This window comes from Otolemur garnettii, unplaced genomic scaffold (assembly GCF_000181295.1).
Source record: "Otolemur garnettii isolate 467f Iridium unplaced genomic scaffold, OtoGar3 scaffold00005, whole genome shotgun sequence".
NCBI classification, from domain to species: domain Eukaryota; kingdom Metazoa; phylum Chordata; class Mammalia; order Primates; family Galagidae; genus Otolemur; species Otolemur garnettii.
The window spans coordinates 30,608,061-30,614,756 of NW_003852400.1; positions in this window are offsets into that span (position 1 = coordinate 30,608,061).

Here is a 6,696-nt window from a genome sequence, read left to right on the forward strand (position 1 = left end):
CTTCATCTGTAAAAAGATAAGGTATTCTCTTTAACTTCGATCCAGCTCAAGGTGTTACACTATCAAGAATAATTGTTTTGGAGATGGTAGAGTAGTGGTTTTCTATTTCATTCTACTCCATAATGACAATGCCAAGTAATGAACTTGAGAGGAGAAAATGGCATCCTTCATGAATGCGGGAGACATCTACACCATTCACAACACTATTAAAATGCTTGTCATAACTTTCTCGATTTGAACCCAGTAAAAATAAGAAGGAACAGATGGGCATGAATTTCTAGAGGTCACAAAATAATGTGAGTTCTTGGAAATTATATCCTTGGGTAGGACTAAGCCTTGTTTTGATCTTATATTTTTAAGTAATGATACTCCATACTTCTGGGCTGTGTATTTGGTTAGAATAATAATAATAAAAAGTAGAGAGGGTGAAGGGCTTTATAGATGAGTTTACAGAGGACTATAAGATATGCATGCATGTTTGAAGAAAGAAATGAGAATTATCTATACATGGAACGAATAAACTCTTGGATCAATGCGGAATCTAATGTGAATCTGAAGAATATCTAATAAATAATAATACTGAAAACACTGCATTTTAAAAATGAATGAATTGCCTCAACACATGGGCAAACTTTCTAGCCTTATATTCTTTTCTTTAAATTTTTTAAAACTTTTTTTATTAAATAATAACTTTGCGCATTGATGCATTTATGGGGTTTAGTGTACTGCTTTGATATACAATGTGAAATGCTTACATTGAACTAAGTAATACATCCATCACAATTATTATTAAATAAATAATTTTAAAAATTAAGCATTGAATTAAGGAGGTAGGAAGAAGACTAAACAGAAAGAGGAAATAAAAGAGATAAAAGTGGAAATGTATTAATGACAAAATAAGAAAATGGTTGAATTAATAAATAGAAGATGTGGCAACCTAATCAAAAAAAAGAAGCACAGTTTTACAAATAAAAAAACAAGGAAAAATATCTTTTAAAATCAGTCCTTGGTTTGTACTGTGTTAACCAAAATGTGTACATATTGGAATCATATTCTTGCTTTGCATGGCTCCCATGTATGTAATATTTATTACTTGGTACTGAGAAAAGCAAGGATTCATTATAATTTCAAAATATATTTACAAAATTATTGAGGTAAATTGGTGCAAATCTAAGAAAAACCAATGTTTTAAAAACCTGTAATAAATAAATACATAGACAGCTATAAATTACTGAAACTTACAAAAGAAGGGATACAAAAATTTAATAGACAAATTAACATAGCTGGTAAAAAGTGAAATCATCATAGTTATCATCATTGAAAGTTTCCAGACCCAGAGTTGGAAACCTGTAATAAATAAATGCATAGACAGCTATAAATTACTGAAACTTACAAAAGAAGGGATACAAAAATTTAATAGACAAATTAACATAGCTGGCAAAAAGTGAAATCATCATAGTTATCATCATTGAAAGTTTCCAGACCCAGAGTTGGACATGGGGACTCACGCCTATAATCCTAGCATTTTAGAAAGCCAAGGTGGGAGGATCACTTGAGACCAGCAATTCTAGACCACTTGAGTAAGAGAAAAATCTGGTCCCTACAAAAAATTTAAAAAAAGAATAGCTAGGTCCTGGTGGTGGCGCATACCTGTCATCTCAGCTGCTCAGGAGACTGAAGCAGGAGGATCACTTGAGTTGAAGAGACTGAAGTTGCATTGAGCTGTGATTACATCATTGTACTCTACTCCTAGTAACAGAGCTGGAACCTATTTCAGGAAAAAAAAAAAAGAATTTCCAAACACAGATGACTTCTTAGCTGAGTTGTTCAAACATTTTTTGACAGCTATGCTCACATATAAGTGTTATTTCAGAATCCTTAATAAAATATCAATGTATGAAATAATCACACTAAAGCAATAACGTATTATGGTTAAGTAAAATTCATATCAGAAAAGTAATGATAGTTCAATGTTAATAGATCTATAATTTAGTACATAATAATAAGGTCAGTAAGAGAATAAGATCAATAATAAGTCAATAGGAGAAAATCGTGTACGTCTCCAGAGATACCAAAAAGGTAACTGATATAATTTTTATTCATTTTTTTTCTTTTTAAAAAACCTCAGTTAAAAAGAAATAGATTATTTAAAACTAAAACCAGGGTCCTGGCTTGGTGCTCATAACTCAGTGGTTAGGACACCTACCACATACACTGTGGCTGATGGGTTTGAACACGTCTGGGGCTGGCTAAAAACAATGATAACTACAACACAAAAAAATAGACCAGTGCTGTGGCAGGTGCCTGTAGTCCCAACTACCTGGGAGGCTGAGGCAAGAGAATCGCTTAAGCCCAAAGGTTTGAGGTTGCTGTGGGCTGTGACTTAGTGAGACTCTATCTTAAAATAAAATAAAATAAAATAAAATAAAATATAAAACCAGGGTCACCTTCAGGAATGAAGAAATGGATTCAATTCCACTAAAAACTAGTAAAAGAAATGTCATTCTCTCTTACTTCTAATAATATCATTCTATAAATTCTGATCAGTTGGAATAGATTAGAAAGCAAGGTGTTAAGTATTGGAAAAGAAGTGGCAAATGTATTTTCATTTGCAGTTGATATACCATTTACCTGGGAAACCTAAATCCATTAGTTTTACTAATGATATGAAAGAAAAGATATTTCAATAAAATTCCTGATTACCAAGTTGATATAAAAGTTAATATCTTCATAACCATATATTATAACATTAAAAATTCTTTTTATTTATTTTTTTAAATTTGTTTTTTATTTTAAATTAATATGAGGGTACAAATTTTTAGGTTACATTGTTCTCACTTTCAGGGAAAAGTTCCACTTGTAAAACAGTCCCTCACAATGTGACCGTGTTATACACCCTCACAATGTGCACATTAATTGAAATTCTGCCTCATGCCCTCCCCCTCCCCCTTCCTTCTCCACCTCCCTCTAGCATTGTACTAGATGATATTTGTGTTTTATTGTTCTTATGAGCATGTAATTATTTACATATTGGTTTCACATTAGTATGGACTACATTGGATATTTATTCTTCCATTCTTGTGATACTTTATTAAGAAGGATGTATTTCAACTCCAACCAGGTAAATGTAAAAGATGTAAAGTCTCCATTTTTTTTAATGGTTGAATAGTATTCCATTGTATACATATAATACAGTTTGTTGATCCATTCATGATGGGCACTTAGGTTGCTTCCATGACTTGGCAATTATGAATTGAGCCACAATCAATATTCTTGTGCAAATATCTTTGTGGTAAAATGATTTTTGTTCTTCTAGGTAGGTACCTAGTAATAAGATTGTAGGATCAAATGGAAGGTATACTTTTAGATCTTTGAGGATTCTCCATACTTCTCTCTAAAGAGGCTGTATTAGTTTGCAATCCCACCAGCAGTGCAGAAGTGTTCTCTTCTCTCCACATCCATGCCAGCATCTGGTGTTTTGTGACTTTGTGATGTGGGCTAATCTTGCTGGGGTCACTACTAATCTTAGAGGAGTTTTGATTTGGATTTCTCCGAAATTAAAGATGATGAGCATTTTTTCATGTGTTTGTTGGTTATTCATCTGTCATCCTTGGAGAAATTTCTATTTAAATCTCTTGTCCACTTATAGAGGGGGTTGTTTGCACTTTTCTTATTGTTTACTTTGAGTTCTCTGTAGATTCTAGTTATCAGGCCTTTGTCAAATTGGTAACATGCAAAAACCATCTTCCATTCCGAAGGCTATTTGCTTTTTTTTTTGTGGTACCCTTAGCTGTGCAAAAGTTTTTAGCTTGATTAAATCCCGGTTATTTATTTTTGGTATTGATGCAATTGCTAGAGGGTTCTTCCTCATTATGTTTTTTTCTCAGGCCAATAATTAAAAATTTCTGAGAGTAGATTTTAAGCAACATGACAAAATAATAAGTATGTGAAGTAATGCATATTTCAAGTGGCTTGATTTAGTCATTCCACAATGTATCAAAACATTTTGTTATAAACCATAACTATTATGTATGCATATTAAAAATTGTGTCACCTAAAAAATAAAGAACCCATAGCATTCTATGCACAAAGAAAAATGCATTTAAAAATATAAGAAAATATCCCACTTCAAATACTAAAAAAGGTAAAATGTATTGAGATAAATTTAATATAAGGAATCTAAGTAAATAATATTTTAACTTTACTTATGGACTTTTCTAAAGGAAGCCTTGATGAAATAGAAATACATTGCTTGTTCTTGGTTTGAAAGACTTCTTGTGAACATGTCAAATCTCTTTAAGTTAACTCACAAATCAGAAGTGGTCCCAACAAAAAATGGTATTTTGATAAGATTTTTGATAAATTTATTGTAAAGTTTATTTGCAAGGTTATGGTACTTAAAATAGTTTTCCACATTCTTCAGTGACAGAAAAATAAAATATATTAAAAACAGATATCTCACATGATAATTTAGCACATAATAAAATTAGATTTCAAATAGTTATAAATATGTGGTATTGGAACAAACACTATTTCTCTGGGGTAAATCATTATATTCCTATGTCTTTGCAAATTTAAAAATATATATACTATTGTATATTCTTAGAATGATATTTTTGCCTCACTTCCTTCTGTTGGGTCAATGAATTTATACAGTATTGACAGTCGGAAACAAACCCAACAATGACATTGTCAATGGCATAAAAAACTAAATTTGAATAAACTTCAGTGAATAGATTTGACTTGGCAGTATATCACAGATACCCCTGAAGTCTGGTCCACAAACGTCTGCTTTACTTTAACAACTGCACATTTCCCCATTTATGACCATTATAATTTATTTAAATATAACTTTATGCTTTGGCTTTAAGTTCTTTTTCATATTATAAGCAATGAATACCCTTCACAATTCAATAAGTAATGATACCTGTAGGAGAAATTAAAGTGAAAAAGAATACAATGCCCTCCCACTTTTTGAAAATGACATTGTCACATGTATCTTCTGTAATATTCAATTGCAACTTAAATTGTTAATGAAAATTTTTAATTGTGGTTGTGCCTTGGATAGAAATGATGCGGTTTGTAAAATGGAAATGAGTTACCATTTTACTGTACACTAAATTGTGCAGAATGAATATTTTTTACCTTATGCATGCTATTTATTAGTTTAATTTATTAAATAGTTAAAGGGAGGATATTTAAAATGGAAATGAGGAAAGCAAGCTGCAGAACATCATGGATGCTGTGGTCTTATTTTCACAGGAAAAGAAAAGGCTATTTGTGCACATATAATTTGAATTCACAGGGACTGAACAAAAGGAAGAAGAGTTATAAATAAAAAGGAAAAGGAAATAAGGCTATTGGAAGGTCATCAAAGATATTTGAATTTGTTTCTAATAATTTTCCTAAATTAGATTTAGATCTAGGAAGCATGCAATTAATATTTTATGACAACATTATTTAAATTAATAGGAATATATTTGTTTCTTATCAAAATTTTAATGTTCAAACCACATCCTTTCTTGCCTTCCTGTTGAGAATTTCACAACTTTTTTTAGTGTACAACATGGTGATTTTCAATTTCTCAAAAGTATCTGGCAAACATATGTGGTTCAGAAAAAACCAAAACAGAAAACCTGAAAAAAATTAAGCAAGGAGTAAGTGTTTGATTTGTATTGCACTCCAGATACACTTTAAAGGAAATTACTAAAATTGTTTTGAGATTAGCAAGTCTATCATTAGCAAAGATGAAGTCTGGATTTTGATTTATGTAAAATTCATCACTTAGATAATGTGGTTTAATTTCAAGTTTATATCAAAACATTGAAAATGCTTAGTTTTCCAGTTTAAGAATTATTTTCTTCCAGATTTAGCAGAGTGGAAAAAATGGTGTTTGAATCAATCTATATATGCATCTGTCTATATAATGTTTTTCTAGCTAATCCAGAAAGACCTTCACTCGGTATTCTTTATTTTCATATGCAGGTTGAATCAGGATTAATCAAAGTAAAGTGAATGTAAGGAAATAGAAATATATCTAAAAGAAAATGAGGGTATTTATACATAGATGTGCTAATAAATTTTTGTCAATAAAGCACAAGACCACCTAAATAATTGGGTCTTGTGAATGCTGCAAGACCTCTTCAAGTATCTGAATGGCATCTTCTCACTGAATTCCACCTGGACTATCCCATTTTAAAACTATATAAATGTTCATCTGAATTCTCATTCTGTTCTCTGTGTTAGTTTCTCACAGCACTTATCAATTTCTAAAAGTTCACTCACTTATTATGTTTATGATTGTGTTTGTCTTTGCTACTTGAACCTGAGTTACAAGAGGAAGTAGTTCTTTCTGATTGTTCCCTGATGTATAACTAATACCTGGAATAATGCTGTCACATAATAAGCACTCAAGAAATATGTGGAAATAAGTGAAAGCCTACAGAAAAAATTCCTAGCTATAGAAACAAAACATTTCAGTAACTTATTAGGCAAGGCTAGATAGAGATTGAACTCTCAAGGATTTAAAACCATTCTCAATAGGCTTAGTAGAGAAATAGATTAATTAAAAATTTAGAATCTATGAAATATTTATAAAGTACCACTATGGTAAAATACATTAATCCAAGAGAAAACTGGTATTAATTATTAAAATCATAATGAATTTTAGCATTGATATTTATGTAATTTTTTAAA